Consider the following 12014-nt stretch of genomic DNA (forward strand, 5'->3'; position numbering starts at 1 on the left):
AAATATGTGGGGCTTGACTTTGAAATATATAATGTCACCTAACTAATATCTAGCAAGATGCCTTTTTTCCCAAAAAGTAACATAACATCAGCACCTAAGGTTCAGACTCAGTTAGATGTGGCTGAAACTTTATTTTAGTTCCTATTTTGTGAACACTGGCTTTCAATATATTTTGGAGAAAGCAGCTGAAGCTTCACTTTATTTTATCAGTGTTTATTTGTAAGTTCTATGATATCTGCAAACCAAGAACTGAAAAGTTTAGCTGACTAGTTCTTTGCAGTTGCAATGTAAAAATTGAAAGGAATTTACCTGCTCATATTTTGGAACAAGAAATTATAAAGCAGCAGCTGCAGAAGGTGGAATGATAAACACTCTCAGTACAATCGCTTTGATTTTTGGATCTCAGCAAGAGAAAAAGTGTGTTTTTTCTTAATTACCTGGATTACCATAGTCTTTAGAACAGGTTAGAATTTAGAAAACTGTGTGAGAACAGTTCTTACCAAAAACAACTCATATGCCTGGAATTCCAGCAAAGGCTTAGGACCCTTCCCAGATATCTGCCCATATTATTATCATCAGCCTGCTTGCACAAGACTGTGTGAGGCTTATTCCTTCCTTCCTTCAGACTGAATCACTTTCTCTCCCATGTCTGTAGGATCCTCCCTGGAATATTACATGTCCCTATATTGTGATATTAAAGAAAAACAACACAAGTCCTCTTAGTCTACTATACCCACTTGCTTTTTCAGATGAATAGGTGGCCTTCAGCACATTATTCTTTTGTGTTGAAATTAATGAACTTTTCCACCTATTGTGAGGACAATATCTTGATCATAACATTGTGGACTTCCATGCAATCCTGCTAAAGACTGTGTCTCTGTGAACAACTCAGCATGTCTTTTGGGGTGACACAGGGCAGAAGGAACATGAGTAGCCATGCACATGCTGGATGGAGAAAGATTCTCACTTCAGCCAAGTGCAAGAGGGTAGGTGAAGAAGAACATGAAGTCCCAGTGACTTCTCCAGTCCCTGATCCTAAATTCCTGCTTAGATCACACTCATAGCTATACCCCTCACCCCATAGCCACAGGAACCTCTCCAAGGATTAAAGGGAGCTCCAGGGCCCCATTCCACTTCCCAAAAGACCTCCTACCAGCTGCTAACCCCTGCCTAATCCCAACCTCCCCTTTCTGTTGGATGTGGATGGAAGACACAGAGATGGTGATTTTCTAGCATTTGCAGCTTCTCTATTGTGTCTTCTTGGGGTAGCTTTCCTGCACTGCCTGCCACCAGTTTACCAGACAGGAATCAATGGCATTTAAACCAGAGCTAGGACTGATTAAGTAACTTTATTTTTCCTACTCTATGAAGCTTTTAATGAAGCTGTTGCACTGGTAAATCTCTGGATAAATGCTAGCCTAGACAAGTCTAAATGAAACAACAGAAAATGTTTGCAGCTATTCTCACAACTGATTTACATTCACTGGCAGAAGGGTACAGTCTTCCATTTGAAACCTCAATACCACCATTCTTAAATCTCCTTCTCTGTTAAGTACCTGAGTGCTTATCTTGATGGTCGTTACCAAGCCATCTGATGTCCCACAAGGATTATATTTACAATAATAAATCTCTCATCTTTCTCATCTTGTAGTGATTGAAACTTGATTAGGAATAATTTTAGGGGCTGTCACTCTTGTGTTCCCCTCAGGGAGCAAACAAGTCTTGTTGACTGAAACATTAGTAAACAGGATTATGACGAAACAAATCATAGAAGTATAAGAGCTGGGGTGTGAAGCCCAAAGCATTTAGAGAAATGCATTAGTCATACCTTGGAAATCAATCAAGAATTTGGGGAAGGGGGGCAGAAAGCTAGTGAGGTCAAGAGGTAGGCAGAACTAGCTGTAAATAACTTCCCTCAAGATAGCTGACTAACACAAAGTGCATGAGCTGAAACTTGTTTGTTCGAACACTGTGAACCCAGCACATGTTTCTGTTGGTTAAATATCTTGGAGCTAGAGGCAGATGCAAGAGGTAAAGGTTACTCCCTAGTTACCAAGAAAAGGCAACCTCCTCTCCCACACCTCTCCAGCAAGGCCTGGAACAGCAATGATAAAGCAAAAAAACCCTTAACCTCTGGGAAATACATTCCCCTGTGACAGGTGGGAATGGCCCTGAAAAACAGCCTGCACCTCCACCTTGGGTCATGTTTACACACCACATGTTTGCTACAGCCCAGGACTAACCAGAGAAAGGAAGGCACAGCACGCTGCGTCTCTTCTACCTCTTGTTTTCCTTCTCCACCCGTGTCACTTTATGACCTTGACACTTTGTTGCTGGAAATACATATTTTGGCAAAAACTGCAGAAAAAATAGCACTGGGCACCAGTGAAACCACCCTGAATAAATAGGGAAAAAACCCCAAGCCAAACGAAAAAGCACCCTCTTAGATGAAAAACTTTAAACGATCTCTAAAACGGTAGTTTCTTATTATTTTGTGATTCTTTGTCCAGTCAGCTTCTGGGTGGAGGCTGTTCAAACGTTTCATCAATGAGATTTATTCTTCTGCAGATATTATCTAAATTCTAACTCATTTTCACTATGAATTTTAAGGAGGGAAATACTAGAAGTGAGCACAAAGAGAAAACTATTTCACTGAATTAATAACCTTCTCAAATCCCAGTATTAAAGCTGAGCTGTAATGAACTTGTCAAATTAAAACTCCTGTAATGATTTAAGCCCACCTCACAGCCTACTCCTGCTGCGTCTCAAGTCACTTTGAATCAGTCTGGTGATGTCTGCCCCACTTCATAGCTGAACTCAAAAGCCATCTGAAATGTAAAGCTGAATGAATTTGGTCCCAGCAACCTGAGGCAGATCTTTTCTCCCTGAGATCAGAACATCTCAAAACACCCCTGTTTTACTGTTAGAGTGAAAATATTATTCATATAGTCAAAATCACGACAAAAAATTTTACAGGAGGAGGATGAAGGTTGTAAGTAATTGTCAGCTGAAGTGAGACTAGTTTTTGAGTGCAGTTCACAGCAAGGTCACTGCAAAACCATCTTTTCACAAAAACACACCTATCACTATGGTAGTCCCTCCTTTCCATTACTGCCACAGTTATTTACATTATTGGAAGGAAATAAATGCTCCCTGATGCCTATGCATCTCTGGAAGGGGAGGAGAAAATAATAACTTTGACATTTTTAGAGCTGATCCGAATTTCTTTCTGTGACCATCACATATTAAGTATATAAGCTTGTCATTATCTCCAAACAAAAATACCTAATTTTTCCAGAGGAAATTACAAAATGACATCGCTCTGTTTGAAGTGCTATTAATATTTAATCTCATTTGAATATATCCAAATATTGACTTGTAGGAGTTTCAGTACAGCAAAAGCAATTAAGCCAACGATAAAAAAAAAGATTTTTCAGGCAGTAAACTGGTTCTTCAACAACATCAATTACAATTCATCACAAGACTGGAAATTAGTTATTGTTTTTTCAAGGGACAATATTAGAGAAATAATAGGTTAATATCTGTAATGTATGATAATCCAAGGAACTACTTCAGGATGAATATGATAAGGCATAAACAAGTGTTGGCTAATTATTAACTAGGCTAACATAACATTGTGTGCATGAGTGTTGTGTGTGTTAGATGAAACATACATTATTATGAATGTGTCATATCTGCAATACTGATTACTCATCTCTGCTTGCAGACAGACTGAAAGTACTTGCTGTCCAGTGTGTGTGCCAATTATGTCATAGAATCATAGAAGATCCTGTGCTGGAAGGCATCCATCCGGATCATCAGACTCCTGGCCCTGCACAGGACCGCCCAAGAGTCACACCATGTGCCCAAGAGCATTGTCCAAACACTTCTTGAAGTCAGACTTTGTGCTGCCACCCCTTCCCTGGGGAGATCCTGTTCCAGTGCCCAGCCACCCTCTGGGTGAAGAGATTTTTCCTGATATCCAGCCTAAGCCTCCCCTGACACAATATACTGATGGTTTAAGTAGAGAAAATGGTCATTCAGGGTAATAGTGATTCAAATATTGCTGCTTGGTGAATGAGTTTTGTTAGGTTTTTTAATAATCTTCTGATCCCTATTGATACAGTAGCTTCACCATCCTAAGAAACTAGAGCATAAACTAAAAAAGCATGTCTACATTTCAGTTATTTTTAGCCCAGCATTACACCAGAAGAGTTCTGAGTTTCTCTTCAGTGCTTTCTGAGTGAGGTTGGCAGAATAAATGGTTTTGACAGCTCTCTGAGCCCACACTTGCTCCTCTGGTTGTACTCTCTGGTGTTTATCCCATAAAGGTCAAGGGACACCATACATCTGCACTCACGCTTGGTCACTGCACAGCTGTGTCATCCTCTTCTGCAGTTACTGAGTTAAACCTAAGCCCCACAAGCCACATGCTCCTGGTTCCCCCAGTCATACCCTGGTGACAGGCCAGGAGCAATTCCCTTCCTGGCACCACTAGCAGTCAGGAACTGCAACTGGATACAGATCATTACGCTCACAATTTTAAAAATGCTTTCCACTCAACTTCCACTAACAGCTTGTGGAACCACAGAAACTGGTTAATAGGATGGTTTTATATTATCTGCTGCAGGAAAAACATCCACACTTCTACAATATTGTTTCAGAGCAACTGGAACATTCTGTTTAGAGGAATTCTGCAAAAAATGAAGACAGAAGCCCTAAGGACCTTCACAGGATGCCAGAGTCAGTTGACATTTGACTTTCTGACAGCATTACAGGAGAGAAAGAGTCAGATTCTTAAAAATGTTGTCATCTACAGGTGAATTAGCAGTATAAAAGTTTTGATACCCTCAGATTTATACCTGCAAACCAAGGGTCTGAGGAACCAGCCAAAGATACCATTAGGGCAGACAATTCCTAAATTCTGAGAGCTGGGAGAATCAGATTTCTGTAAAAGCATTTTCCTTCCTTCTGCTGATGCCTTGCACTAGGTTGAGGCAAATCGTGGTGAGAGGCAGAGGTATTCCAGCTCCAAAGCTGCATCCAGGGAACAGGTGAGCAGTGCCTTTGGGTCTCCAGCTCTCAGACCACCTGCACACATGATCAGGCCACAGCCTTGTTCAATCACTTTTACTACATCTATTTATACAAGAAAATTTTTGCTCTAATGAGCAGAAGATGGCAAATGATTCTTACCAAGCAGTGAGCTCTGTTGACTGTTAATAAGATTGTTTCAAAGTAGTACTACCTTGCTTTGACTTTCAATAGAAAAGCTTTGGGTTTGAATAGACTTCCAAAATATTTAGAGCCTCGCAGACTACTTACACTGGTTGAAAATGAAAATCCAAATTTTTTTTGTGGATGTATTCCACATGAAGTACACCAAATTTAAAAGTGAAAAAAAATACTGAATAGGTTATGTTTTAAATTTTATAATTATTTTCAATATCCACAAAATGATGAAAAAAAATTGCTTTCTGGCCAAAAGTTTTGTTTTTCCAAAAGTGTAAGGCCCGGTCAAGGTCTGGAAAAATAAAATTTAAAAAAAAATCCAATAAACCTCTGTTTAATTTTCAAACCAAAAAGATACAGCAGTATTATTATGGAGGTGAAATTGTCTTTTTCTTCATTCTAACCAGTACCTGTTCAGAGCAGGACTTACTGCACAGCTGCAAAACCCATGCAATAGAGGACAGCCCGTAGTATCATGAGTATACTTTATCCATGCAAATCATCCCATTAACTTTAATGGTACAACTCATTTTCTAGGTTGATCTGTACTTTTCAATGTTTGCAGAGTTTGTGTTAAAAATATCTGTTGAGAGAGAAATAAATTATTAATGAATTATCAGCCCAAATTTGCCTTCTATATTTGTAAAGGAGAGCTGTGTTTAAATACTTAGCCTTTCACTCTGCTTACAGATAACACATATCCAGGGCTGTAACATGCAGAAGGACAGCCTTCCACAGAAAAAGGATAGAAGGGGGAGGGAAAAGCCCCTCTTTCTTGTAGAAAAGGAAATGACACAGATATTAGCTAGCACTTTAATGAGATGTTTTGTCCTCTTTACAGTAGTGTTTCTTCGTGTAATTATTTTCACCTTTCTCCATGTCAGTCTAATGACAAGATCATAATTTTAAATTCCTAACATCCAGATCAGTTCATCCTGGAAAACTGGAATATTGTGGTGCCTATACTTGCTTCAAGATTAACAGAAGAGATAACATAGGAACACTGGGGCTTATGGAAGACTAAGAGTAAAGTTTATTTATTTATTATAAACCTGAAAAGTTGTCAGCTGGATAGAAGGGTGGAACAGGAATCATCACCTCCTTAGTGACAATGATGGCTTTGCTTAATTTCTGGCCTTGTTTGTCCTATAATTTTTGTTCATGTTGGTAAGTGAATTGCACACCCAGAATCATGTCTGATTTAACGATGGGTATTTAGCACCTATTACAGAGATCTTTGATTTTCTGATAGGGATTAGCTTTTTTGTTCCTGAAGAAGAAAAGAATAACAATAGTGTGAACACAAAGAGTTTAGAGCTAGAGAAACATTCAGGAAGCCAAAGTATATTACAATTGTGCTGCTACTTAGAGGTCTTTCGATTTTTGAATGCGAGAAGTCAAAACTACTACAAAAGGGTTGATACAACCATTTTGCCTACAAAGTGCAGCACCATCCCTCAGGAAGGAAAACAGTGAGTTGTCAAAGAGGTAGATTTTTTTTTCCTTAGCATCAATGAGGCCCTGTGGGCTGAAATGTGCCCGTGCTTGATGGGTTAAGGACTTTACTCCAGTGGGTTTTGGCAGGTGTAAAATAACTGCTGAAAACAATCTCATCTGTAAAACTGCGCCAATTTGGCTGCACCACGTTTCCTCTCCATATCCCATGTGCTAACTGATAGAATGTGAATCACAAGAACTAAAGACAGAAAGAATCTATTAACTCATCCATCCTTGTGCTACCAGGCCAGTTTTATTGCCTGACACATATTCAGCACTACCTTCAAGTCCTTTCATGTAAGATGCCGACAGACTTCCACCAATTCCTTGCCAATGCATAACCCTAATGCTTCCCCAATTGGAAAACCTTTATTTAAGTGCAGGTTTTGCCAATTTCTTGGCATTGTCTCCTTGGCCTGCCCTTGGTGAATTCTACATACTTTTAAGTCTCTTATCCTTTTTTTCCACGTTTGCCACATCATTCTTGCCAAACGCCACAGCAAAGGAGCAGATTTGCAAAGGTGACATTTTTTAGCATCCTCAAAATTTTTAGGAGCACCCCTAAATAGAATCATATGGCTGCTGGGGTGCATATCTGGTGAGCAGCTATAACAAGGAAATGCAGAATTATAGAAAAGTGCAGGGACAGATTTCTGCTAGGGGAGATGTGACTGAAATGTTAGTGCTGAACCATGGGCTTACCTGAATGTTGCCACATCTCATGCAGTCTGTTTATGAAATACTAAAAAGAATGCATAAAAAAACCAAAAAACAAGTAAGTCAAAATTTGTGGTTTTCTCTTGCTATTTAACGCTTTCTATAATGGAAACTGAAAGACTTCTGTCACTGGACAAGTCTTCAGCATTCTTAAAATGCCAGTTTCATCCATGAACAATTGCACGTGTTGGTTAAAAGTACAGAGGTAGCTTCCTGTATGATATATTTTCTGTTACAATTTATACCTGTTCTGCAGACTGAAATTGCATTCTCTACAAAAAATATACCACTTAGAGCATGCCAGTTGCTCAGTATGTTGAAGCCCAGTGTAAAGAGCCAGACTTTAGATTACCTTCCTACCTGAGCATCATTCCTTCACCTACAATGGTGACAATGCCATAGAAACCAGAAGCACTTGTGTGGTTTAACATTTGCCCTGACGTGATTCAGCATTTCATTTAGCTGTAATTTTCAGTTGCCTCCATCCTCTTTCTTCATGAATAAAATTTGCATTACCTGACTAACAGGACAGTAGGGAAATCCTACCACTAAACAGTTACCTTCTAAGTTACCTGGTAGCCTCAGGGGGAGGCTCAGAATTAGGGTGTATCATTTTCTGACCCTGTCAGATCACAGTACATCCACAAGCACCAGGCAGCAGTCTGAGCCTGAGTAATGCCCCACATTTTGCTGTGACCGAATGCAGAACTGGAAATTGATGGTGAATTCTCAAAGCACATTTTAATAGCTTAACAGCACATCATACAGTTTCACAGAATCAGAAAAACAGAAGGTAGGAAAGCCTTTTTTGTTTGTCCAGTCTTAAGCTATCCTCTGTCAGCAAACTCACTGCACGTATGAAAGCAGGACAGTATTTTTGTTGTGAATCTCAAGAACATTATTTTGTTGTGAATATTCTGTGGTCCTGTAATCTTTACTACAGGATCACAGAATATTCTCAGTTGGACAGGACCCACAAGGATCAAGTCCAACACTTCAGTGAATGGCCTGTACAGGGATCAAACCCACAGCCCTGGCTTAATTAGCACCATGCTCTGAACAACTGAGCTATATTTTCTAGTTTGTAGCTGTCTCAGATCAGTTTCTTCCACTTTCTCTGAAATGTTATAGCCTATCTGCTATTGCCACCAAAGCTCTGTCAATGCAGCAGTCATCACTAGCATTAAGGAGTGGCAGTTTTATGAAGAATTTTCACTTTTTTATTCTTTTAAATGGCCAACAAGCCAAAATTTTAAAATTCTTCAGAAAGACAAGTCAAGGACCTGGGGAGAAAATGTTGGAGTGCTCAAAATATCTTAAAATCTTACTTTATTACTGCCATTTTTCCAACTGCTATATTGAATGATACGTAGTATAAACTAAATTGTACACATGCTTAAGAACAAAAGGCATTTATTACACACTGCGTTTCACTTCAATAGGGAAATCTTCATATGATTCAAACATTTTCGTATTCACATTAATTAAGAGAAGTGCCAGCCAGCAAAATAGGCTTGATTTCTTTTGAACTTTGACATAAACACAATTTTGCTGCACATTTTTCAACAAAATGTTTGTCAGGAATGTAGGCTGACACCTTTCATGTTTGTTATGCTCAATCACAGTAAATGATATCCAGACATATGTCAAATATATTCCTGTTTTGTTCCTTTCATGTGTACTAAAGTATGTACAATGTACACCCCCTCAGTGGACTCCAAGATGTTCTGGATGTAAGTACAAATATTTTCCGATTCGTCAGACACATAAACTTGTGCACACCTCCTAAAAATAAATTTTATTCAAGAGAGAGAAAACCTCGTTGTGTTCTAGTTTAAAAGCAGGGAAGATGTATGGGCGGAAGTTTTTTAATCAATTCTGAATGGAAGAAGGAGGGATGCTCAGCTGCCTTTGCAGTGCAAAACTGCCTGTAATTTACAGTTCAACAGAGACTTGTCACGTTTCCAAGTGTTAAGCACTACTTTTGTCTTAAAATACAGTTCCCTAAGGGATTGTGACAACTGCTAGGGTTCACAGAAGTACTGCACTGACAGCTGTAAGAAATGTTCGGCCATCACCATGGAGTTAAACAGTAGGTTAGGCTCCACCTTCAATTGTTTACACTAACGACCTTTTTTAAGTGTCCAAGCAAGTTGTATGTTCCTGAGAAAACAGAGACAGTAGCCTGGGAGGATGAAAATTGCCCAGGGTTTTGTTTTCTCATGTTGTCAGTTCAAGGAAGGACAGTAAAGAGCCCTGAACTTTGAAAATGTGTCCCGATTTTAATAAATGAACAACCATTTTCAGATACAGGGCTAAGGTTGAATAATAACCAGACATTGCTAATTACTGTATTTATCTCCATTCCGTTAATGGAGACACTACTGCAATGTCGTAGTGATTACACCTCCTTCTCTTACCCAGAGAGTTACATAGGAAAGATGCATGGTGTCTTTATATTTTGCACCATTAAATAAGACAGCATGAGCCTGCAATCTAGTTTACAGAAAGTTTTGTGTCAAGACACTGAAGAGCAAATCTTTAAAGCTTGGGCTGCTAAGCTGCACCAAACAGATCTGCCTGCACACCTCATGCACATGAAAAACAGATTATTGTATATTGCATTTTTTTTCATCTCTATTTTTGTAATGAGGACCATGTACTTGGCATCCACTTACCACACACGGAGAAAAGACAGTTTGAACACACACATGCACACCCATAGTCTTCTTTCATGAGGTTTGGGAGAGTATTGAAATTGTGGCCTTACATAATGTACAGCAAATAAATGAGCAGCAGCTAACTGTAAGACAAAAAGTAACTTGATCTCACATAGTCAAACTGAGTAAATATTGCTGCTCTTTATTAAATTCTGGGTTTCGTTACAGAGAAAGCTGGACAATGACATGAAGATGAGGAAATTGTGAAGAGAAGAAAGCAGTTTGCTCCCTGTTGCTACTATAATCTCAGCATCGTCTCTGTCAGGGCTTGGAGTGGCAGCCTGGCTTTATTTTCATGCCCTTAAATTAATATTTCCCTCCCTTAGCTACTTGTATTGGGTTTGTATGGCCAAGCTTTTGTAGCAGGGGGCAAGAGGGGTGGCTTCTGTGAGAAGTTCCCAGAAACTTCCTCCATGTCCAACAGAGACAATGCCAAGCAGCTCCAAATGCCAATATGTTGTTGGTCAAGGCTTGACCAATTAGAAATTATGGTAATACCTCTGCGATAACATATTTAAGAAGACAAACCCAAAAAAGTCATTGCACAGTTGTAATTGCGGCCAGAGAAGAGTGGGGTGAGAATATGTGATGGGAACAGCCCGGCAGACACCAAGGTCAGTGGAGAAGGAAGGGGAAGGGATGCTCCAGGCACCAGAGGAGCCCCATGCCAGTGCAGGGCCATGCTGGAGAGGGGTCTGTGACCCCATGGGAGGCCCGTGGAGGGAGGACCCCACACTGGAGCAGGCTGTCCTTGGAGGACTGCACCCTGTGAAGTGTGACCCACTCTGCAGCAGTCTGAGGGGTGCTGTTTTCCATGGGATGGACTCACATGGCAGCAGTTCACAGAGAGCTGTTGCTCAGGGATGGACTCACACTGAAAAGTTCGTGGAGAACTGTCTCCCATGCAAGGGATCCCACAGTGCAGCAGGGGAAGGACTCCTCTCCCTGTGCAGTGGGAGAAACAACACGTGATGAACTGACCATAACCCCATTCCCTGCCTCTTTGCACCTCTGGGGGAGGAGGTGGAGCTGAAAAGGAGGGTGGGATGGGAGGAAAGTGTTTTTAAGGTCTGTTTTACGTCTCATTATCCTGCTCTGATTTTGTTAGTAATAAATTCAACTAGTATCTCTAAATCTAGCCTGTTTTGCCTGTGATGGTATTTGGTGATTGATCTCTCCCATTCCTTATCTCAACTCATGAATTCTTTGTTATATTATCTCTCCCCTGTCCACCTGCAGAGGGGAGTGAGTGAGCTGCTTTGGTGGGTGTTTGGCATCCAGTCAGGGTCAGCCCCCCACACAGATGAATAAAAAGAATTGTGACACTTGTGCAGCAATAATGAAACAGGGAGATAAATACCCTGCATTTTCCGGCCAATTGCTTACAGACTTTCTGAATTAGTGTTCAGGAAATTTGCAGTCTGCTGACCCAGCAGCATCTCTGAGTTCAGCAGTGGTGTTTAGCCAGACTGACAGCTCAGCCTCTGTACCCTGACATGGCTCTAACTCTGGTCTGGGGCATTTTATGTCAATGTATAAATCTTGCCATTTTGCAGTTAGACCATAACTTGGAACTGGGAAGCCAACACAACTGATAATTAGTCTAGGATTGGTAGCTAATTCGAGACAGCTTTTTTTTTCTCTGACATATTTTGGTAATGTGGAAGGACTTCACCACCAGCTTATAAGTGGATCTTTGGTGCAAAAAGGCAGGAGTACACTCAGACTGTTGAATGCCTATATATTATTTTCTAAAGAGAAGCTAAATTCTAGTGTCATGGTCAGAATTATTCTAGTTTGGGGCTCATATCAAATAAGAAAACAAATTCTCTACAAAGCAGTCTAGAG

The sequence above is a fragment of the Lichenostomus cassidix genome, chromosome Z (assembly GCF_008360975.1).
Source record: "Lichenostomus cassidix isolate B80296 chromosome Z, HeHo_3.0, whole genome shotgun sequence".
Classification (NCBI taxonomy): Eukaryota; Metazoa; Chordata; class Aves; order Passeriformes; family Meliphagidae; genus Lichenostomus; species Lichenostomus cassidix.